Source organism: Suricata suricatta, chromosome 2, assembly GCF_006229205.1.
Source record: "Suricata suricatta isolate VVHF042 chromosome 2, meerkat_22Aug2017_6uvM2_HiC, whole genome shotgun sequence".
NCBI classification, from domain to species: Eukaryota; Metazoa; Chordata; class Mammalia; order Carnivora; family Herpestidae; genus Suricata; species Suricata suricatta.
Genome location: NC_043701.1, coordinates 33,389,995 through 33,413,772, shown reverse-complemented (window position 1 = coordinate 33,413,772; position 23,778 = coordinate 33,389,995). Strand labels below are relative to the sequence as shown.

The following is a 23,778-nucleotide window of genomic DNA, read 5'->3' as shown; positions in this document are numbered from 1 at the left end:
ATAAATACTCTTACTCAGTTATTTATTTACTTAAACACGTATAAGGTACTCCTATGTTGTCCAGTTCTGTTCTGGCTACTTTATAAATACTAACTCATTTACTCTTCATAACAAACCTTGCAAGACAGATACCATATAATGGCCACTATTTTGCAAAAGAGTTAAACTAAGAAACAGGTTAAGCAACCTGTCTAAGGTCACAGAGGTAGTGACTTGTAGAACTAGGGCTTGAACCCAAGCTGCTGGCTCTAGAATCAATGTGATTAATTCCTACACTGTGTGTGCCTCTCATGTATTTCAGATGTATTACTGATATATTAGTGATACAAATGTGGATTGCTGATTAATATTCCTTAAAATATTAAAAAGCTTTTTATCTCATCCCAAAAATGATAAAATTAAATTTTTCTAATATAAAATAATGTAACAAAGGGCTTTGTAAAACTATCAACTACAAGAATATAACCATCATTACAGTTTGATGCTCTCATGGTCAGATTAACATATATGAGTAAATATTCATATTATTTACATGAGTCACATTTAGAGAAGATTTCTACCATAAGCATGGATTAGAAGCTGCTGCTAATAACTGCAAACTATTCTTAGTAATTAACCCAAAACATACTTTCCATTAGCACAGAAAATGAGGCTCACTGGTAATAAGTAATGTTTATTAATTCTTATTCCATTTTTTTAAAGAAAAAAATTTTTTTAATTTTTTAACATTTATTTTTGAGAGAGAGAGAGAGCACAAGCAGGCGAGGGCATAAAGAGAGGGAGACACAGAATCCTAAGCAGGCTCCAGGCTCTGAGCTCTCAGGCAAGAGCCCAACCCAGGGCTCGAACTCACGAACTGTGAAATCATGACCTAAGCTGATATCAAATGCTTAACCAACTGAGCCACCCAGGTGTCCCTTATTCCAATTTTTTAATTCAAACTTTACCACATATGATTCTTTTTTTTAAATTTTTTTAAAATGTTTTATTTATTTTTGATACAGAGAGAGACAGAGCATGAGAGGGGGAGGGGCAGAGAGAGAAGGAGACACAGAACTGGAAGCAGGCTCCAGGCTCTGAGCTAGCTGTCAGCACAGAGCCTGACGCGGGGCTCGAACCCACGAACGTGAGATCTGACCTGAGCCGAAGTCGGAGGCTTAACTGACTGAGCCACCCAGGCGCCCTACCACATATGATTCTTAAGACATTTTATAGTATATGGTTACTATTTGTAGGTGAATTTTTAATATATAAATATAACCATAGAAAGAGGTGAATGGATATAAAATGATAAACAATCCTCTTGCTAGTAAAATATGTACATATATTTTGTCTTTTGACTATTTACTAATGGACTGATATAAAAAAATGTAAGGTATTCATTCAATTGATGCTTACCAAGTTTTCTGAAAATGTTGAAGATTATATTTTGGGAAATACTGGTATACTGCTTAAAAACAGAATTTGAGTTGTAACACTTTCAATACTTTAAATTAAAATTTTAAAAATCTAATTTCATTGTTTAAAAAAAACTACAGATAAACTATAAAAAGACTGTTTTTAGAGGCCTTCTTAAATTGTGGATCTCTTAGGAGATATATCCTTTAGCACATATTGCACACTACCAGTTATTCTTTTATAAGAAAAACTATAAAGTTTTATTGAAAGACATAAAGCTCAAATACAACAAACTAAAGATACAGTACCAAAAGATATACCAATTATGTTTAACAATAGAGGTTTCCTCAGTTATGATATTAATGCACATTAGGAGGATATACTCACACTGCATGTCCTGTATCACTTTTCTTCCACAAATTGTTATAATTTTTTTCACAAATTGTGACAAAATGTAATCTTAGAATTTAGGATTAATGAATTTATTATTCCTTTTTTTGGCCACTGAAACACACTGAATTTGTTTAAGTGAGGAAAGTACATAAACTTTCACTTAGTTTGAAATTTAGTACAGCAATTCTTGATTATTTAGGATTATCTTCATAAATATACATAAAAATGTAGGAAGGAAGGCTGAATGATTCCAGTAAGTTAAGTAAAAATATTAAAATTATTGGTTAGGACTAGATGGGTCACTATTGATGATTTAATTATCCATACTACACTGGCTTTGCTATTAGTAAGGAATAGCAAGAATTTTTTACAGCATTTATATTGGTGACTATCACACAATAATGAAGAGACAGATGATTCTTGAAGGGGGCATGTTAACATACATTTGTAATTTTCTTACAGTGTTATCATGAGTTGTTAGGCTTACTTAATTATCCTGACATTTCAAAAAACCCTGCACATCTTCACAAAGAACATTTTTAAGTTAACACACAACACATTAAAAAAAATCAACTTAATAAGGAGAACACACACTATCAAAGCATCTGACAATAATGTCATATTTTAAAGTCTTTACTAAAAAAATAACCTCTTATCTCTAGATCTTTGTTTTAATTATTTACTCATTAATTCTTTTATTCATTTCTATGTTTTCCCCAGGACGTTTCAAGACTCTATACAAAAAGAATAAATCAAACAAAAACAATGTAATAGAAATAAAGGAGGAAACCATGGCTAAAACAGAAAAGTATGCATTCCAACATCAAGAATTAATACTGTTGCTATAATTGAGCATAAAACCTGCATTAAATTCCTGGCAGGCAAGATAAAAAGTACAAAGAAGCAAGTTACAAAACTTTCAGAGAAGAGAAGGTAGCTACAATTTACCTCTTAAAAAAATAAAATAAAAAAATAAAAAAATAAAAAGCTTTCCCTAGTAGTAAACTTTGAGAGAAGTTAGGATTCTCTCCCCCACACCCCCGTCCCTCCCCTCCTTGTGTTCCCTCCCTTCCCAAAAATAAACATCAAAAAAAAAATTGTTAAGTAGCAATCCCTATCAACATAACACCAACATTCTTCAGAAAGCTAGAACAAACGATACTAAAATTTGTATGGAACCAGAAAAAGGTCCCAGTTAGCCAAAGCAATCTTGAAAAAGAAAACCAAAGCTGGAGGTATCAAAACCCCAGACTTCAAGCTGTATTACAAAGCTGTAATCATCAAGACAGTATGGTACTGGTACAAAAATAGACATTCAGATCAGTGGAACAAAACAGAGGACCCAGAAATGGACCCACAAATGTATGGCCAACTAATCTTTGACAAAGCAGGAAAGACTATCCAATGGAATAAAGACAGTCTTTTCAGCAAATAGGCCTGGGAAAACTAGACAGCACATGCAGAAAAATGAACCTGGATCACTTTCTTATACCGTACACAAAGATAAACTCAAAATGGATGAAAGACCTAAATGTAAGACAGGAAGCCATCAAAATCCTTGAGGAGAAAATAGGCAAAAACTTATTTGACCTCAGCCACAGCAAATTCTTACTCACTCATCTCCAGAGGCAAGGGAAACAAAAGCAAAAGTGAACTATTGGGACCTCATCAAAATAAAAAGCTTCTGCAGAGCAAAGGAAACAGTCAGCAAAACTAAAAGGAACTGACTGACTGGCAGAAGATATTTGCAAATGATACATCAGATACAGGGTAAATATACAAAATCTATAAGGAACTTTCCAAACTCAACACCCAAAAAACAAATATTCCAGTGAAGAAATGGGCAAAAGACATGAATAGACACTTTTTCAAAAATGAAATCCAGATAGCTAACAGACGTATGAAAAGATGCTCAATATCACTCATCATCAGGAAATTACAAATCCAAACCACAATGACCTGTTAACATGTCAGAATGGTTAACATTAATAACTCAGGCAACAACAGATGTTGGCAAAGATGCAGAGAAAGAGGATCTCTTTTGCATGGCTGGTGGGAATGCACACTGGCACAGCTACTCTGGAATCAGTATGGAGGGTCCTCAAAAAATTTAAAATAGAACTACCCTATGACCCATCAATTGCACTACTAGGTATTTATCCAAGGGGTACACATATGCTGTTTCAAAGGGGCACATGCATCCCAATTTTTATAGCCGTATTATCGACAATACCCAAGGTATAGAAAGAGCCCAAATGTCCATCGATGGATAAGTGGATAAAGAAGATGTGGTGTATATATATATGTATATATATATATGTATGTATATATATATATATACACACACACATAAATATAAAAACTCAGCAATCAAAAAGAAGGAAATCTTGCCATTTGCAACTATGTGGATGGAACTAGAGGGTGTTATGCTGAGCAAAATTAGTCAGAGAAAGACAAATAATCATGACTTCACTCATATGAGGAATCTAAGATACAAAACAGATGAACATAGGAAAGGAAGCAAAAATAATATAAAAACAGGGAGGGGGACAAAATATAAAAGACTCTTAAATATAAGAGAACAAACAGAGAGTTGCTGGAGGAGTTGTGGGAAGGAGAATGGGAAAAATGGGTAAGGGGCATTAAGGACTCTATTCCTGAAATCATTGTTGCACTATATAACTTGGATGTATATTAAAAAATAAATAACATAAAAAATATTTTTAAAATATTCTAATGGAAAACATTATTGCTGTAACATATCTAGCATGCTGCTAAGACCCAGGAATGAGTGACCTGTAAAGTGGTATACCAATCATGTAATGGACCATTCCAGAATGTGTGTTTGGGGAGAAAAGTATCACAAAAAGAAAAAAAAATTATGTAAGGGTTTAAATGAAGAGAATGAAAATAAGATTTCTCCTTTTTAGCTCTGAAGAATTGAAGTATCATGATAAATGGTGAGAAAGCTATAGAAATTTAATGGGTATAACATGGGGCAATAAAGATCAAGTCACGGTTATATGGCTAATTACCAATGAATTACCCATCTCCGCAAGGTCGAATCACAGGATTGCCTTCCCTAGAATTCCCCAATTTATTTTCCAAGACTTTCAAAAATTATAAACCTTCAATGCATGAAATTCTATGTCAATCAATACATTTCTTTTCCTCCTTTTTTCTTCTTTCCTTCTTCCCGCCCTCAAAGGCCCATTTGCTATTAGAAAATGGACAAAGGGTTCTAAAAAGAACATACCGATTTTCAATGTCTAAACTCCTCATGTGTGTAATTTCATCATTCCATAACACATTTTGAATCAGCTATACCCCTTTGCCAGGAATAAATATTCTCACTGTTTATTTTTTCCTTTAGTTATTATGAGACTTCTGTATTACCAGGTGTCCCTGGTCTTTGGTGTCTAACTAGCCTCAATAAAGCAAACATATTGCCTTTGGCTACCAAAACCGTACTGAAAACAAATATCAAATGGGTTAATCACAGTTCTTTTATAAGGACTTCAATGTATGTTGGGATGTAAATATCAATCTCATATAATTTCAATTTGCAATGCTCTCAAAATTTGTTAGAATTTTGGTTTCTATCAAATATACCTAAAACATTTTTTGTAGAAGAGAACTATTATTAATTGTGTATTTAAAGCTAAACTATGCAACTTTTATTAATTTAGAGCTACTGAATAGAAAAATGTGCTGTGGGGATAGTATTAATAAGATTTCAAATATTTTCTCTTGGGATAAAGAATTTTATCAAAAAAGGCAAATACATAAAATTGTAGGCATAAGTGGGTTTCTCCATGGTTGTGAATTTTAGATCAATTACAAAGATAATCTGTTCACTAAATTATAATAATTTAAGAAAATACAGATATAAACTTAACATTTCAAAATCTACATTAGGATTTCATGACATACTAAATTATAATAACAATAGCCCTTGTTTTTACTTTTTACAACTTTTAATACCAATCTTCACTAAATTATTAAAAACAAAGGTCATCTTTTCATATCTGTCTAGAGAAAATCTGTTTCTATTCCATATTAAAAATATATTAAAATTACATACCTCACTTTGTTGAACACTCAGTAAAACAAAAAGGAATTTTAAAAAATCCAATATAGAAATAGAGGAGAGTTTTGTTTTTCGTTTTTTTCCTGTGCTCAGGGTTAGCCTTAACCCCGTGCCCAATTCCTTCCCTGTCATGACCCCAACCTTCTGCCCCCATCTCTTAGTACCTAAGATTGGCTTTGTCTGTTCTTAACATTGAAATAGCACCTTAATATTATTAGACAGATTTATTTAATAAAAACCACATTATTTCTAAATGGCATTCCCCTTTTCAGAAGTTTAAATAATATGCCAGAAATTTACCCCAGCATTGACCTTGCTTTCTTTAGTAGAGTACAAGCTTTCAATAAAACACTCTTGACAGTCAATAGCAAAAAGCTGTTTGTCTTACCTGAATATAAAACAAGGATAAGTATCCTTGTGCTACTCTCTATGAACACATTTATATAAGCACATACACTTTGGGGGTTGTTGGTTAGTACAAAAACACATATTCCAAATGCTCCCCACATTCAAATCCAGGTAGTTATAGTTTGTTTTGATCTCTGAAAATGTGCTCAAAGGGTTGGATCCATTTGTGGGCTTACTTCATGTATTATATCCAGTTAAACTTTAATACAAACTGACTTTCCCCCGTGTGTAGCCACTCTCCAACTGCTATCAGTCAGCAGGAGCTCTGGATGTACACACTCATGTTAACGTGGCCTCTGGAAGGATGTGATTTCTAGCCCATTCAGTCTGCTACAGAAAAGCTCAGATTGTATTTCAAACAAAAATAAAAGCTTCTATGGAGGTGATTCTTTATTCCCCACCTTTACTACTTACTAGCACAAGTAATCAATCAAAAAAGGAAATGGATAATTCAACTTTAGATTTGTAACTAAAATGTGTTCCAACAAAGAACATATATGCTTCTATTCTAGAGAAATATGGGAATAGGTGGGTGGGAACTTATGAAATACCCTTCAAAGAAAGCCTATGAAAGTAAGAGATGACTTTAACATTTTTCCCTCCAGTGAATGGGTTATATAATATCTAAGTTTCTCCTGGACATATTTTTGTTCATGAACTTAGTCTATTATATCTGATGTCAAGGTGGCTTAAAATGATTTTGCATTCTTGCCCACTTGCTAATGGCCTACCAACCTTTCAAGACTTGGCACAAATAACATTTTACTTTGACAGTTTCACTAAATCCACCAATCACATTTAGGAATTCTTCTGTAAATCTGTTTTTGAAACAGTGTTTCCTAAACTTCAATATCTTGCTTTGTGGTCATGCACAGTATCCAGTATATACCTTTGAATATATTGAGCATGCAAAATAGAAAAGTTTGCTAAGTATTTTAAAATGAAAATTTCCACTCATTGAAAGCTAAGTTCCATCTTATGTCACCTCTTTATGAAACTTACCTTATGAACCAAACCAAAATGGCTTTTCTTCTGAGTTCTTTGTTACATATTTATTGTTCCCCTTGTATTTTCTACCAACAAGAATGAAAATTTTTAAGAGGCAGAAAGAGTCTAGCATAGTCTAGCATCTAGTCCATTGCTTGTGGTAATGGTTCAGTGAACTGAGTAGAGATTCACCAAAATTTCTTGAGTAAATTCTAGCTATTCTGGCCTGATACTAGATGGCTTTAAATTTTTTTAACTTAATTCTGGTGTCAGATTACAGTCTATTTTATCCTTGATTACTAATGACCAGCTAAGTATATCAACAACCACAATATGCTTAATCCAGGGGAAAACCTTCTTTCCAATTCACATCTTCTCTAAAAAATCATAATGCCCCTATTGTGTTCACTTAATAGGTGCTTCCAATGTGAAGTTTAAGGTATGCCCTCTTGCAGATGTCAAAAACTTAATAAACTAGCCAAAACCTTAAAACAGAATAACAAGGAAATATAGGTTGTGGTTTATTTTGGAAGAATTGCTATTAGCCTGACTATAAGGCTAATCTTCAAACATGACTCCAGAGGAAAGGTCAGCAGCAGGAACTCAAACAGAAATGGTTGTTAATAGATGAATGCAATGATGAGGGCTCTAGGGGGTGGGTCAGCTTGGTGACTTCTGACCACCTCCAAAACACAAGCTGTGAAAACACAAGCATTCCGTCATTTTACTTATCATTTGGATCATAAGCTCTGATTCACTTTTTTCAAAACTTATTTTGGAGCCAACAGCAATTGGTAAGTGAAAGGCTACCTGGGGCTGATTGTCAGCAGCAGCAGGGCCCCACATCTAGGAGAATTATTGCTCTTGTTCACCAGAGTGTGTTTATAATACATCTGAGATTGCCTGGCAGAGGGTCTTTGAGGAGACTGTGGAGCAAGGGTCAAAATAGGTAAGAATATGGCTTGAGAAAGATACTTTAGTAATTTAGAAAGTTCTCTGGGGAAATACTTTCCCTCTTTATTCAGTCTTTCCATTCTTTATCAACTCAGTTTTATTTAGTAATTGTGTATGAAGTTTAAAACTTGCTTTCTAGGGTTTTCTTCTATCCATGTATAGTCTAGGTGGTTAGGAACAGTAGATCACATACTTTGCATTTACTACCCACTTAGTCACCTAAGAAAAACTTGACTCAGGCACCTAAGACTTCATTTGGTAGCCCTTCCCAAGCCACTGTCTGAACAAGCCCGAGTAGTGAGATGCAGTGAACTCAAGTAGACCTGGTTTGCTGTTCCTTAACTACTAACTGTGTGACCTTGGGAAGGATATATATATACCTTCTCTGAGCATGAGTGGTAGTAATAGAAGAGATGGGTATGACAAATATTGAAATACAGGTGCCACAAATCACATTTAAGAACTACTTTTAAAATATTCATATCAAATAGCATCTTCACAATAGACAATTTTTTTGATTCTCATGATGTGGACACTTACAAATGATTCTGTGGGAAAATCCTGTGGTTTTACTTAACAAAAGTGAAGATTACATATCATTCAACATATCATCACAAAGCTCTCTGTATTTGAAGGGGCCAAAGTCTAGATATAACTTGTAGCCCTGTGGAATTCTATGCCTGAGAACAAAGGGTAATTTCTGCTCCGCAATCCTCAGTGGGTATGTAAATGAATGCTGCTGAAATATTCAGAAGCTGATACCAATACAAAGTGAAGTGTAATAATCTAAATGTGCCATTGCCTTCCCCTGCTACTAATTACTTGCTTTAGGCTTTTTTTCAACACTGTCTCCTTGCCTTTTCTGTACAAACTGAATGGACAATCCAACCACTATAGGACCACTACAATTTCTTACCACAACTTTCAAGCATTGTCTTTATTTTACTAGCTGAGTTGCTGCCCTGGCTGTACCAGTTAGCAGAACTGGTTTAAATGAAAAATGGCTGGAGTCACAATTTTTCCATGGAAACAGAAATCTCTCTGACAATGTGGAAAATATTCACTTGTTAAAAGAAAGATCAAAACTAGAGCACTTCAGAAGGTATGTCCACCCAAAGACTAACAGTTGATGCCATTTTTGGATGTAACAACAGCTCACAGGTAACATGATGCCATTCTCTTAAACAACTCTCAATGTAATGTGTGGACCTGTGCTTTGTTTATACTTTCTATCTAGCCCCTAGAGAGTGTCTCCTTCCTTAAGGTTGGAGTCCCAAGAGAATTTCTCCAAGAGAATCTATTCCAGAGCATCCCCTCCCATTCAGCATGTGACATATTCAGCACTTCGCTCTTCTAATTCTCTAGTTTCCATCACCCATAGGCTGCCACTTTTACCTAACAGTCCAACTGCTATTGATTTGTTGAAAGTTTTGAGAACACAAAATGAAACTGAATTGTCTCAAACCAATGCAATGAAGCTTGGTGGTATTTTCACTTTACATGAAATAATTCTATTGTTAATTATAGCCACTCTACCTCCATCCCTATTTCATAACACGGATTCAGACTTATGCATTAAACTGAAAAACAAATCCAAAGGCTGTTTACAGTGCTTACTCAAAGACAGTCTTCCTTTTGGACACAAAGGCCTTGTGTCTAGCAAAAGCTTGACGGCTAGCTTTCCCTTCCATCAGAGCAAGTTCTGTCCTTAAGAGACTCTTCAGGCTCTCTTGAAAACTGGTTCCCTATACGCCCACTCCTCTGACACTGATTCAACAAGCATAAACCCAGAAGTTGATTCAGCTTATACTTGACCAATACTTGGAGCCACTAATCATTAACCTTAGAAAAACTGACAATAATTTTCCTGTTACTTACTTAATAATGATTAGTACTGTTTGTATATCAAAATAATCCTTTTTCAAATGACTCACTACTTAAAACTGAGGATAACAGATGTGGATACGGAGATGTATGAAAACCCAGAGCCACCAACATAACTTATTCTTTCCTTTGGAACCATCTCTTCAATCAAGGAAAATGACTTGAAAACTGCACTAAATCATTCTACTCGTGGAATCACATTCTCTAAATTATGCATAAGTGTCAGGACTTAGAAGAATTAAAAGAATAGAGTTTGGGTAGGCACCTAAATATTAATTCATAATTTTTATAACTAATGATGCAATATAGAATAGAATTTTACTAATATTATTAAAAAACATTGTACCTTGAATACTTACTCTGTTTGCAACTGTGCTAAGTATATTAAGTACTTTTTCTCATTTAATACTCACAACTAACAATTGATAGGTGTTATTATAATCTTCATTTTATAATAAAGGAAAGTGAGTCCTGACAAAGTTAAATGATTAACTTAAACAGAAGCAAATAGTAAATAGAAGAACTAGGACTTTGATACAGGTTTCTATTCAACTCCAAAGTTTTTTACCTTTATTCTCTATTGTCATTTTCATTCATTCATTCATTACTTTTTTCTTTCAAAAAATATTTATTGAACATCTTCTAAGTGGAAAGTTTTGGATCTAATATTGTGATATATACCAGAAATTATAAAGATAACTCTTGTTTTTTAAAGACTTTATGGCTATTTAGAAGAGATATGGTTTGGGGCACCTGGGTGGCTCAGTCAGTTGGGCATGTGACCTCCACTCATGTCATGATCTCATGGTTAGTGGGTTCTAGCCCCACATCGGGGCTCTGAACGGACAGCTCAGAGCCTGGAGCCTGCTTCAGAATCTCTGTCTCCCTTTTTCTCTGCCCCTTCCTCCCTCCCTCCCTCTCTCTCTCTCCCTCTCTCTCTCTCTCTTTCTCTCTCTCTCTTTCTCTCTCTTCTTATCTCTCTCACAAATAAACATTAAAAAAATTTTCCAGAAGGGATATGGTCTTTAAAGGACTCAGAATATGTTAGAAGTATATCTGATAATTATGTAGTATCCCAGGTTGCCTAAGAATTTAGATTTCCCCCTACTTTCCAAATACATCTTGAAAGAGATCCAGAAAACTGGCAAAGATCCCACACACACACAAAAAAAAGGTACTATCGTTTTGAGCATAGGTGCATAGGGGAAGTGGGGAATTAATCTGGAATCAAACTGAGCATGCCTTGAATGTCTGGATAAGTGCTCAATATTTTATGAAATAGCCTCAGTTTCGAGAAGAAAAATTTAGTATTTAAAAACTCAAGCTAAAGTATAAAATAATTCAAACTTAGACTATTTTCTCTTTGTGTAGACTTTTGTGGGAATTATATAGCAGACAACAGATGTCAGAGAAAGAACATAAACTTGGAATCAAAAAAATCTGTTTGAATCCTGCCTAATCCATGTTGTAGACAGTCTACTTGGTATTTGGCATGGTAGAGGATAAACGATGGGACTGTCCCCCATATTTGAGTAAAATTGGGCCTCTACCAGCTGTTATCCACTACATATATATGGTGTCCTCTCTTTCCTGACAGTGTGGCCAACTTGACTTCCCTTATAAATTTCAGAATAAAAAAATAAGGCAGAGTGAAAGGGAGTATAAGTTAGAGAACACATGAAGATACAGTGCAGATAGAATGTCCCACTTATAAATATCCCATTTTATCAAGTATAGGCTGCCATTATTTGAACAAGCAAACTTTAGATTACCTCGTCTTGACTTGAAGGTTGAACAGAATTATATGCCCAGAGCCAGGACAATGTTGTCTTCTTCAGTTCTGCCCCATTCCTCAGTATTCCACCTCTTCCTTCATCCACTCTGTTTAGTGAGGTCTAATCGAGGTCACCAACAGATGGACATCTGGAATTTTATAGAAGTATTAACAATATGTGGATTTTAATACACAAGGAATTTTGTGAAGTAAAACTAAATTTATTTTGACTAGTATTCTTCTACAATCTTGGAAACCCCAGATTAAAACAATGGGTTTCTAATGTGTGTGCAGAACTCCTAAGTTTGGTATGGATGATACCCTAGGTAGTCAAGAAAATATTGGGTAGTCAATATTAGAACTACTATGTATTATTTTTTGTCTAATAAAAAAGAAACCTTCTGATAATCATGTTTTTATAGTAGTATATATACTTATAAATAAACATATTAGAGTATGGTACAACTATTTTACTTACAGAATTCTAGAATTAGAACAAATTCAACTATATTCCCTTTTCCTGAGTAACAGATTACCACAAATGTAACAGCTTAAAACAACACACATTTACTATCACACAGCTTCCACAGGTCATGAGTACTGGCATGGTTTAGCTGTGTTCTCATCTGGAGCCTCAACTAGAAAATGAAGCTGCTTCCAAACTCATCTGAAGCTATTAGAAGAATTTACTTCCTTGCAGTTTTATGACTGAGGGTCTCAGGTCCTAGAAGCCTTCCTAACACATGGCCCTCTGCATAGGCAGTTCACAATATGTCTGTTTCTTCGTAACTGTAAGGAAGCAAAATTTGCTTCCGAGGTACCATCTGGATGAATAATTCCATCTGGAGAGGTGGAGCTTTTGCATTTCTAAATTCTAAAATGTGTCTCTTTGGCATATGTATTATTTTAGGTTTTTTTTTTTTTTTTATTTAAGTTCTATGCCTAACATGGGGTGTGAACTGATGACTCTGAGATCAAAAGTTGCATGCTCCACCAATTTAGCCAGCAATGCACTCCTAGGTTATTTTTTAAGAAACAGAAGCCAATTATTTTGTCTTCCCCCTAACTTCCTAAAAGAATTTAGACAGAAGGTCTGTTTTAGGATGGGTACATCACTATAGGTTATATGGATGAGTGAGGTATAATATGAATGAGGTAAGGTTACTAAGAAGAGATTAGTAAAGTCCGTTTGTCAAAATTTCTATGTCCTATAATCTCTGTACGGCCCAGCAAACATTTGTCTAGCAAACATTTACTCATTTTCATCTTCCTCTGAACTGTATTCCTTCCCTTTTATGTCCTACATCCTTATCCCCTTCTCCTTGGTCCAGAATGACATATATACTTTATTTTGCCTGACTGTCTTCATAATCTCATGTTCATGTGGATTCCCTGTATATACATGATTAAATTTTATTTTCTCTTGCTAATCTCTCACATGTCAATTTAATTCTTAGGCCAGTCAAAAGAATCTTGAAGGGTAAAGAAAAAATTTTCCTTCCCAACATAGTCAAAAGGAAATTTCTGATTCTAGCCTACAAAGGCAAAGTCTTATATGAGCAGATGTAAATCACAAGAGTGATATCCCATCATCTTTGCCACAGTCTATTATTTAGAAGCAAGTTACAATTTCCACTGGCATTCAAGGGAAGATGACTAAATAAGACTATGGCTCATGGGGGTCACTTTAGGGTATGTCTTCTGCAAAGACCATTCTTTCAAAAGAAATCTAAAGGTCTTTTTAGCTTCAAAACACTAAGATTAATTTTAATTTTTTAAACCTAGCTAAAATATGTCTTTCCCCATAGAAAATTTATTTCATCAACCCAGACCAACTCTAGTCATTTCCTATACTGGATTTCTTCAACAATTAAATCTATGCTCAGACTATATTAAGTTGTATTATTTAATGAATGCTAACAAGTGTGTTTATAAAGTTTTGTGTTTATAAAATGTGTTTATAAAGTTTACACAGCTTATCACATGAATGTCTATTTCTCCTGTATATAATATTGTCAGAGAGGACAACATTATTCATCCTTTCCTCTTGTGCTCACTAACATAGTCCCAGTCTAAAAATGGCAATTCCACATCTTGTGTTGTAAGACAAAACTAAGACAAAGGGGCGATGTAACGTGGTAGAAACACAAAGCAGTAGTCACTGACAGAGTAAGGATTAGACCTCAACGTTTGCAATCCTTTATCCTTTGTTCATTCCATTAGGTCTTACTGTTTCCAATTAACTAGAAGAAATCTTTAAAGGAAGAAATGATCTTCAAAATAAAAATGAAAGCCTTAAGAAAGCAGTCAGCACTAAAAGCTTCCAATGTACCATCTGGATGAATAATTCCGTCTGGAGAGGTGGGGCTTTTTTCATTTTTAAATTTTCAGGGCAGGTCATTAGATCACTTCCCTTTGTACAACTGTGCATTAAAGAGTCTAGCTCCCCTGGACCAGAATTCTCAAGAGAATACGAAATCAAGCTCAGTTTACAAGTCAATTCTATGTAGATGCCTAAGCCTCAGAAGCAACTCTTTCAAGTTGATTCATTATTTGTTTTCAATATAGTCTTAACAAGTTAAAAAATAAATTTCAGTTTATATATTAATGCAATGTGACTATAATTAATCCAATGTGGCTCAATTTGTTTGACAACAAAAGCAAATGAATTAATTCTATTCCATCAATTTCTTTACCTTTTTCCTTCATATACTTGGTGGGAAAAAATGATGAAAAAATAATAAATATATGCTACGGATAGGCATGGCTTGTAACATGCCCAGGCAAAGAACATAAGAACAATTTACTGAATATGGTCCCTTTCCCAGGACAAAAACAGATGATTGCAAATGCTATGAGAACATATTTCTGAGGCTTCAGTAAAATATCCACATTACTCAAGAAAAATAGTAAAAGTTCTACCATTGCCTCTGTAGAAGATTCTAGGACCCCAGTCACTGAATTCTGATATCCACAAACATCTTCCTCTAGTCCAGCAGGTAGTTTCTCTCTGTTGTATGCAAGCAGCATGATATAAGTTAGGCTGTAGGAACATAGGGATAGTATGAATACTAGTAGGTGCTGATCAGTGAGAAAACAGTGAAATTCTTTACCTCCTATTTCCTGTGTAGATAACACTCACACAAAGATAACAGCAATATTAGCTTTTGTTACAGGCAAATCTCTGACCTCCTGTTGCCACTTTTGGGTTTGTTTTAAAACTTTTCATCATTTCAATTCATATAAAGCAAAGAATAAAAAAGGAAGTTTGCCATTTCTCATTTGATCAGTTATCCAAGAACAAAGTGAATTTCTTCAATATTGTAAGGTTCACATGGTGAACGCTAAGACATCTTTTCAGAGAAACAGAGTATTGGTTAAGTCTTTTGTTATATTATGAGGACATTTTAAAATAATAAAAATGATCTTTAATCCTGATTTCACATAATTTCTAATAAATTCAAACATATATTTGTTCCTCATTGAATTTTAACGTCAGTATTTTATAATTGAAATAATAGTATTTTTCTGATTGGTACTCAGCTGATTTTTTTTAATCATCAACTCTATGATACATTTTGGGAGTTCAGTGTAGGGAGTACACACACATTGCATTCTGTCTTTTTTTTTAAGTCCCCCTTAATGAATTCTTAATTACATTATTCAAAAGACCCATTATTCAGCATTCATCTCACTGCTAAATGAAAGTCTTTACCTGACATGTGAATGAAATGAGTCTAAATGCTTTCCATGCCACCTAGGGATTCTGAATAGACTTTTAGCTTCATGCAGCAATAGAGTTCATTTCTGTTTTAAATTTGTATGGATTGTTTTAGAGATGGGAAGCTTTGCAAGTCTACCAGTCTGAGCAGTACTTAATTTCCATTGTGTTCTCAAACTTACCTTGGGCTAGAAAAACTGCAAACAAGGTCAAATGATATCTGAAAATGGAAGAAATACTATACAAGATGTGATAAACCGTGTAAAGATTTTAGATGAATGTCTGCATTACTTGAAACACTGACTAATTTCAGATGAGGACAGTAAACTTCCTAAGAGCTCTTTGTAAACTTCCCTCATTATTTCTCCTCAATAAAAGAAAGTGCTTTGTAGCAAGAGGATTTAAAAGACCCTTCAACGGATAACAAGATCTTTTCTTTTTTTAAACCCACTCTTCCATTTTTTTCAACAGACTACAGAATAATGGTGGAGTTATGAAAGTGTCAGGCTTTATGTGCCTCATACAGTCATATCTATAAAATGAACTTATCAAGCAGCCCTCGTATCTCCAAGAATGTATCTACCAAAAAGATAAACTAGAATATGCAATATTTCTGACTGGTTCTAGAACTCCCTCTAGTTCTACAGAATATAAGGAAACCTCTTGGAGATTTTAAGTTCAGTGAAAGCAAAGTTTATAGTCTAAAGAACTAAATCAACAAATTCAGAATCTTTATTCTCCCTGCTTCTGATCCCAGCTTCAGAAAAGAAAATTAGCAAGGTGCTGGGTAGCTAGTAGGTTAAGTATCCAGCTCTTGATTTCAGATCAGGTCATGATCTAAAGGTAGGTCATGAGATAAAACCCTGTGTTGGGCTCAGTGCTGGATGTGGAACCTGCTTAAGATTCCTTCTCTCCCACTCTCTCTGCTCTTCTCCTGCTTACACTATCTCTCTCAAGTTGATAAAAACATTAATAAAATCTTTTGGATCCCCAAGGCCATCTAAATATATCATTCTAAGAGAAAGTGTAAGTTAACAGTTTATGATTAAGGACTTACCTTGTAGACAGGACAATATCTGGGCAGAAAAGCACCACATTTCTATTCCACTATTGTTTTTGTAATAACTGCCACTGTAGTCAAAGTTGGAGAACAAATTGTTCTACAATTGCTGCATGGAGCGAAGAAAGCATATAGAGAACTTTCAACATAAAATTACTGCAAATAAAGGAGAGTTGCCCTATCTTCAGAGGAAAATATATTTTAATGTTACCATATTAATATTAACTGAGAATCTTAAAAATCAATAATAGATACATACATTTTAAAGTCAACGTCCACGAATCTTAAAGAACAGGAAAAAATGCCAATCCATAACAAAATGATGAAATGTGTCAATGAAATGGAACATCATTAATTCTGTAACAGTCATAAGTGGAGAAAATGTACTTCCTATTTTTGACTAAAATCAAAATTTAACATTTTAACTAAGATAATCAAAGTTCAAGATTGCTACATCAACAGAGTCCAATCTTAAAACATATTTCTGGTAGGCCATAGGTGATTCTAAAGATAGAGCCTTGGAGTTGCTGAGATTGGAAGGAAAAGTGAAAAGGTTATGATCTGTAGAATCAACCTAATTGTACTTCTTGCTTGAAAAGAATGCACGTTTTAAACTGGCCAGATACTAGTTAATGAAAAGATCTGGTGTTTTCTAACAGGAATTCAATACATCCTAGTGACAAAAAAGAACCAAAAAAAATCCAGCCCTTAGAATACACATGAACTATGAAAGGAAAGCCCACATTAACACTCTCCTCTGAGGGGCAACATGTGCAAGAACAGCTCACAGGGACTACAGGCCCCGACGCTCATGCAACGAGCTGCAACTGGCATCCTCTCTCCATGGAGGATCCCAATCCATTCTAGGTCCTGCCCGTAAAGAACTCTCAGAGCAAATGGCCATGTTAGTGGAAGACTTCTGGTGTGAGTAAAGCTAGAGAATTTGAAAATTAATCAAACTTATGTAAAGATGCAACCAGCAGGTAACTTAATAAAGCATCTAGGTGCTCTCAGCAACCACACCAGTGAAATAAAGATCAGCACAAATACTGTTTTCAAAGTTGGTGCTACATTTGTTACGAACCAAGTTCCACAGAAAAGATGTGATTCTCGGTCATAAGAGCCTCTTTCATATTACAGAAGAAAACATAGATCAGACTTCTCTCCCAGGGAGGGCATGTCCCCAAAGCCTGGCTAGACTGTTTTATGTCTTGCTGCCCCCATTCCAATGCAGGTGGAAAATAGACCTTAAAAGAAGCAGACAAAGAACTTGCCAAGCTTCCGCCCACGACATATGCACATTTGTAGAAAATAAAAGGTATGTTTAGGGGAAAATCGAGACTGTTTAAGTTAAGAGTGCTGAGGGAATGAGTAAGCCCTGGCTTGGTGCCTGACAGTTTACAAGGCCCTGCACAATTATTGTTTCATCTGAAGTGCAAAAATCCATATTTGTCTCTGCTACTGCCAGGAAAAACTGTCCCAGCATAGCTTGTGAATAATATTTAAAAATGAAAGAACAACTATTTAATCAACTTGTTTCTTCTTAAAGCTATAAAGGCCAATCTTACTTAAAATCCCACTCAGAACCACTGATAAACATAACTACTGTTTACCAGATGTAACTTATTACTTTAGAAATGTCATTTTATTATATTTAAGTGGAGTAATTTGCAAATCCTTGCACCATTCATAGGTGTCTGAGTCCCTTTAAGAAAGGTAATTCATTAAATAGAAACACAGTGTGTTCTTCATGTGACAATTTTATTTATTTTAACTAATCTATGCTGCACTTTACCCATTTGAGTGTTTACCTTTTAAGTATCTATTAGAGTAACTGCACTGAAGAATATTTTAACTCTCATACTAATAACGATAAACAGGATTAAGAAAATGAAACTCCTTTCATAATGTCATTCCTTCACAATATGATTAACCTTTTTCCCTTGTTAAAAATGACAGCTATTTTCTGTTTGTTCTTTATCTCAATTAAATAATTGTTAGCATCTTATAGAGAGAAAGATTTTTTTGTTTGGTTTTTGTTGTTTTTGTTTTCCACTAGTGAGCAAGCATTTAAACTTCTTCCTAAGTTGGTAATACTGACATAAACCATGCTGGTATAATGGTAAATAACACTGAATCTTGTTTCCTATTTTGGTGGCAATTATTCCGTATTAACATATTTTTATATTTAGGATGGTGAAAAATGGTTTTCAAATGGGCTAAGTATATTTAATTAAATGACTTTCCAGATTGTTTCTCTACCCTAATCCCACTACCCTGGGGTATTTACAACCCTTTAAAAAAATTCTGCTATTTATTTTGAAGGTTTTATGAAGTCATAAGGTAGGAGTGTGAGCTTCTCACAGTTATTAATGTGTTAAAGGAGATGTACACTAGAGGTGATCCTTAAAATTTAAACTTAGAATTATCGATAGCTATAAAAGCACTCGTTCAAGACCACCTAACCTTCTTAGCTGGTTTAAAGAGTATAATCCTCTCAGTTATTAGAAGACCTTTGAAGTGAAACACAGAAACTCAGCCCTGCTGCCTGTTTGTAAAATTCTTCTTGACTATAGACTAAATCATAGAGCAGTGTGGGCTCAGCCCCATCTGCATGGTGAGCAGTGAATTATTTTACTTGAACTTTGCTCCAGTCAGGACATTTTCAGGCTTATAAATCTTGAATCCATCTAAGTTCACCTTAAATTAGCCTTGCAAAAACACACTCCAAACTCTAGTTGTCAGCCTAGTGGCTTTTGGCCAGATGCCACTCAGCAGCTGAAACACTGATTAACTGTCATCTTCTCTTTCTCCTTTTTTTTTCTTTGTCTTATACACAATTTTTAAGGAAAAAGAAAGACTATGCAAGCTAATATGATGTGGAGGAGAATTCTAGCTGAATAACAGTACTATTCACAGGTACATTTTATATTTAAAATACATGTGATGAAAACAGAGGGCTAGGCAGCCTCACTGTGTATACAAAAATGCCATCTACTGCACAAGGAATCTGGGGCTGGGCCAGGGGTTTGGTTAAGCCATGCCAAGATACAACAGATTTTTCAATTTTCCAGCAAATAGAAACAAAATACTAGTTTCAGAAGGTGTACTCCACAAACACTTCCAAATGTGTTTCTGATTTGTGGTCAGAATGTTTTTACTGCTGGTGCCCTGCACTTTTGAGACATTTATTTCCTAAAAGAAAGATTCCTTTCTATAAACCTCAACTGTCTGTTTTTCAAAGCAATTTAAAATCAAACACACAAATAAAATTCTTAACATATGGAAACCTTCATATAGGGCCTTACGTATTCAGAGTTAAAATTGTTTTATAAACTGTAATGCTTTACAGATGAAAATACAGAGAGGATGACTGTTTTTAGCACTAATGCTTTTTGACAGCGTTAAACCTTGTTTTAGTAATTGACATCAAAATGTTTGGTGGTTTTAAATGGACCATTAATAAAAATGGCATGTTTTAAGTTTTTTAGAAATTGTGCTTAATACTGTGAAGTGGGATAAAATTGCAAATGTAATACTGCATTTTTATTATTTAAAAAAAATTCTTATAACAAAACAACTCCCATTCTCCCTCATCTCTCTAGAGGAATTTCTGACTCTCAAAAGGAGAATCTCCTCTTCATCCATCCTCAGAATCTATATAGAAATGGACCTTTTGCCAGTTTCCAGTTTGGAAGAAAACAAAATAACAAAAGACGAAAAAACAAAAATAAAATTGGCATTTTTCTATCAGGACTCTAGAAAGCAGCTGAATTCAACTGGGTCCTATGAAACTAAGAAAATATAAGTAAAGGTCACTACAATGAACTTGGGAGTCATATCAGAAGACATGAATTTTGGTGCCACCTCTGTCATAAATCATATTGCATGCAGGAAACCACTAAAACTTCTCTGAGCCTCAACAAACTTATCTGCAAAATGGAAATCATAATATTTACTCTGCCAAAGTAGAAGGACTATTGGGTCAAGCTCACACTGTATGTGAAAAATCTTTGTATTTGAAAGCACAATTATTCAATTCCATTTAATTCAACAAGTATCTACTGAATACTGATTAGTTCTCATCCTCATTGCATGGGAGAGAAGAAAAAATTGGAAAGTTATGAACCTTATCCTTACAAAAATTTTAAAGAATGAATTGTTGAAAACTAGAAAATGGGATGAAGCTGGGCTAAAGAGCCATTTGGTTCAGAGAGGACAATTTGAGAAACAAAATGAGGGCAGGAAACAGCAGTGTTCTGGAACTTCAAATGATCCAGCACTGCAACCTGAGGATTGACTGGCAAACAGAATCAAATGTGTTTGGACTTACAGTATGTAAAAGAACACTATAAAACATTGTCATTCATTTGTTCATTCAACAAACACTTATTAATGCCTGTCATGAGACAGGAATTATACTGGTCAGTCAGTAAACAGAGGTGACACAGAGAGACCTTAGGATAGGCTCTAACTCCACTGTACAAATAGCCCAGAGTAGGAGACCTTGGACCTAACTAGGCAGGAAACTGTAAAGTATAATTCACAATTTACAGAGACCATTCTACTATCTGCTTAGGGGATAGTTCCGGGGAATAAAAAATGGAGATTTACATTAGTGCAAAAGCCTTTCTTTCCAATGCCTCTGGGTCTTCCTTTCCCGGTTCCTCCTTGGTTCCTAAGCCTGATTAGCTTAATAACAATAATGAAACAAATCTGCTATAGTGGATGTATAAACACAACAAAGAGGATTTACTTTGGAAATGGGTAAAACTATCAGGTGGTTCTATAGGAGGTAGGGGAGAAACAAAGCAGTTAAAAACCACTGGGTTATAGTTTGAAAAAGTTAAGTTAGAAATCGAGAGATTAGTAAGTCAGAAATTTGGGGCTTAGTAGCTGTCATTCAAGTAAAGAATACTGAGAGTAAAAGAGATGAAAAATAAATATCTAACTGGTATAAGGAAATAAATGAAAACAGTAACCCTGATTATCTTTAAAATTTTACCAGAAAAACAAAGGAGAATAGTGGAGACAATGTTGAAATTGAAAATGAAATTTTGGGGAGAATGCACAGCTCAGGAATTAGGGTTTCAGGCTGAAACCCAGACATATATGTTTGCTTTCATTTAAAAAAGTATAAAACTATGTCCTTGGGAATTTACATCAGTCAATAAATATTGAGGTACTTTAGAGATAGAAAAAGAGATAACTACTCTCAAGGAGAATGCATTTTAATAGGACTGACAGACGTAACATGCTTTGTAAAAATATAAAATAGTTTCAAGTACTATTAAGTAAACCAAACAGAAACAGATAAAGTCTCTTCTAGCTAAAGTATTTGGAGAAGACTTCTCTGAAGACATGCTTTCTGAACTGAGTATTGACTAATGAGATGAACAGCAAATCATCTGGCACAGAAGAGTAGGAGGACACAAGGCTGAGCTACAAAAACTCTGGGACAGTGAACATCTGAGGCACACAAGGAAGGCCTGTGTGGCCAGAATGTATTGAATAAAAGGGAAAACAAGGAATGAGGTCAAAGATGTGGGCAAAAGCCATACAGTACAATCTTAGAGGTCACAAGAAAGAGTCTGGACTTCCTTCTGGGTATATTGTGAATCATTAAAGGGTTTTAGGTGAGAAATGACAGCTATTGTGTTGTAGAAAGATAACTGGCTGCTATGTGGATAAGATTTTGGTGGCAGTGGGTGGGGTTGGGGGTAAAGGTGTAAGGACAGGGCAAACTCTCAGGAGGCTATTTGGGCAGTACAAGCTGCCAGTGCGTCAGGGGAGAAACGTGTTTGGTCGGGGAGGGAGGTGTGAAATAAGAAATAGTTTTGTACTGGTCATGAAAAAGTGATACATCTATTAGATATTTATATGAGGAAATTACTACTAAAGGGAAAGGTCTGGGAGACAGAAATAAATTTGAACATCATCAACACAGAGATGTTGCTCAAGCCAAGACTAAATAATGTGAAAGAAAAAGTTGATGAACAAAGCCCTGCACAATTCTAACACTTAAAAGTCTCATTCAGAAAGAGAAACCATTCTCTCTATTAAAGGGGTTTAGCTATGGGGCACCTGGGTGGCTTAGTCGGGTAAGTGTCCAACTTCAACTCAGGTCATGATGTCCCCACATCCAGCTCTGTGCTGACAGCTAAGAGCCTGGAGCCTGCTTTGGATTCTGTGTCCCCCCCTCTCTCTGCCTCTCCCCGACTTGTGCTCTCTCTCTCCTCTCTCTCTCAAAAATAAATAAAGTTAAAAATTTTTAAGGGGGGGTTAACTCCATTAAAAGAGAAATGTTTCCATTCATATGTGCCCTGGATGCCATCTGCTCTCATCTTCTCTTACACTTTACTCCTATACTATTCCCCCTTTCACTCCCGGAACCTTAGCTTCTTATTGTTATAATTAAACATTCTTATTAGCATAATATGACTTAATTTTCACCAATGTTAAAATAGTTTACTTAATTCTCCCTCCCCATTACAGTCACTGCCCAATATTTTTTTAATCTGCATCTAGTGTATCAAAAAATGTTTCAAAAGATTAGTGTTATCCTTAGAAGAAGGGCAGAAACATTATCCCCTGGAGAGTTTGTATCCACTATGGGGGTCAGGCATGCTGCAGAACTGGAATAGATTAATTGTTAACATAAACATGGGGTCAGGAATTCACAGGGATCACCATGCCAAGGATCAGAGAAAAAAACAATGTAATTCATGATTAGAACATACTGCTGAAATTCCATAGAAATGACAGTCATCAAAGGCAGAGGAATACTGGCACCTGATGTAAGCACTGAAAGGACCCAGCACTAGAAATTATTCATGAACCCAAGGCCACCGGGATCTCCATAATGGTGGCACACTGTCCTGTGGTAATTATAAACCAGAGGAGAGAGTGCCTGAAACTCCTGTGTTAAATTCCTCACCATGTACAAATCAACAAGAAAAAGGCTTAACTTTCTTTAAAACAACCAGTTTTGAAGACCACATGCCAGGAAATCAGAATAGTTTGGAGCAAATCCTTCTGTGAGGATCTGTAGTAAAAAATTGAATAGTCTTATCTTTTGTATTAAATTTGAGCAAACTCTACTTTTCTCA

The 23,778-nt window shown here is 35.0% G+C and overlaps 1 long non-coding RNA gene across 1 annotated transcript in view; it reads left to right on the top strand.

Annotated features, from left to right (window-relative positions):
* The window catches only part of LOC115305558, a 49,694-nt gene extending 29,269 nt beyond the window's left edge, over positions 1 to 20,425 (top strand). Inside the window, exons 3-6 of the long non-coding RNA XR_003914850.1 lie at positions 2,512 to 2,724; positions 14,112 to 14,249; positions 19,518 to 19,588; positions 20,275 to 20,425. This is a non-coding gene — a long non-coding RNA (uncharacterized LOC115305558). The remainder of the gene's footprint in view (positions 1 to 2,511; positions 2,725 to 14,111; positions 14,250 to 19,517; positions 19,589 to 20,274) is intronic.
* Positions 20,426 to 23,778: the final 3,353 nt, after the last annotated feature.